Source organism: Triturus cristatus, chromosome 6 (genome assembly GCF_964204655.1).
Source record: "Triturus cristatus chromosome 6, aTriCri1.1, whole genome shotgun sequence".
NCBI lineage: Eukaryota > Metazoa > Chordata > Amphibia > Caudata > Salamandridae > Triturus > Triturus cristatus.
Genome location: NC_140589.1, coordinates 1,302,745,212 through 1,302,747,086, shown reverse-complemented (window position 1 = coordinate 1,302,747,086; position 1,875 = coordinate 1,302,745,212).

Sequence of the window (1,875 nt, the reverse complement as noted above, 5' to 3'; positions counted from 1 at the left end):
GACTTTAAGGGTTACTCGTTGCATTCTGTTTCATCTGTTCACATCCGGTGAAACCATCTGTTCATTGGATGCCGGCCATGGACAACGGCCCGCCCGGGCTCAAGGCTCACTCTGCCGCCATCCGCCTGGCACCGGAGCTCCTACCATAGGGGTCAAAGGCGCCTTGCTCTTCCCACAGCTTGATATCGTTTAGCTCACCCCTGGGGACAGGACACAGACTAAAACTACCCAAGTGAATACCTAGGTGAAATGCAAGCAGGAACAACATTTTTACCTTAACGCTAAGACAAGAAAACAAAAATAGCGCTTCACTGGCAAACTCTCTAAAAGTGGCGCTAATGTGTTTGGGTGTTAATTAAAATCAATCTTGCCAGTTTGCTACCACTGTCTTACTTTATTTAGTTATTTTTCATATTTTTAACCTTTTATTCCAAATGCTGCACCTTAGAATTAAAATACGACATTTCCAGCAAAAATGATGTTCTTTTTTGGATCAATTTCACAGGGGAGCAAATAAAAGAAAGTAGAGGAAAGAGAGTGAGAACCCCATCTTGAAGTCAAGGTTTTCAGTAAGAGAAGAACTGCTAGACAGAAAGAGAGGGAGGAATGAAAGAGTGGGGGGGGGGCAGCTGAAGCGGCAGAGCAGAAGCGGACACTGTATTTTCCTTCTCTAAGTAAGAAGGAAAAGACAGAGTCCTGTTACTTCTCTGCCGCCCGTCCTCGAACGCCAGGAAACGACGAGCTTGAGGGGTGAGGAGGAGGGGAAAGAGTGGGGTGGGGCAGCTGAAGCGGCAGAACAGAAGCGGACACTGTATTTTTCTTCTAGTAAGAAGGAAAAGACAGAGTCCTGTTACTTCTCTGCCGCCCGTGAACCATGTGAAATGCAAGCAGGAACAACACTGTTACCTTAACGCTTTTACTCACCGGACTTGAAACGCCGATTCAGCAGCAAGGAAGAGGCGACCCCACATCCGCTCCGACCGCGCACAAAATGGACGAATCTTCCAACGCTAAAAAAAACCCAAACATGCCCACCACTTGTATAAGGGGCGGAAAGGGGCGGGGCTTCAAAAAAGCGAAAGAAGTGAAAAAACACGCTCCCGAATCGGAAAAAGACGGGGCTTGTTTGGAGAGACAAAGCTCTTCTCCAATGGCTGACCAGCATTTAAGAGGCCAGCCAATGGAGAAGAGGGAAGAAGAGGGGCGGGTTAAAGCCCCACTTCTGAAAACGTTAAATCTCGCGAACGAGACTGCGCAAGCGCAGCCTTCGCTAGCCGAGACCTAAAAAGGAGCCTGGTTTCGTATTAAATTACACAGTTTCAAGTTAAGAAAGGGTAAAGTGAAGTATGGTGCACCCTGTCAAGTGGATAAGGCTGGAGAAAGAGCAATGGTGGAAAGTTGCTAGGGTGGTGAAGGTTCTGCAAGTTACAGAGAAAGTAACTGTATCTTCCAAAACTGTGAGTGGGGCAGGTTGTGGTGCTTGTGAGAGACGTGCAACCGAGATTCCTAGGAAAATCAAAGATTTTGTCATGATGTAAATAATTGTTAATTACATATGTTTATGGTCATCATTTATAGCTCTGTTGAATACACATATCTATGAGTATTATTTTTATTGTTGGTTATTGTAAGATATGTTTTAATTACGCCTCTATATGTTTGTTCCTGGTTGTATTTATTTATTATCTTTTCTGTTTCATATTTATTTTCCTTAAGTATATATTATGCTATATGATATGTGAAGTTTTAGTGTTATGTTATTATTAAGGGGGATATGTGTTATATTTTTCTTCTTTCCACCTCTTCCGCCTGTGCCTCTCGAGCCGGGCTGGCATGTGGAATGTCTGTAGTTCATTTCAGGATGGTTGAGGAGCA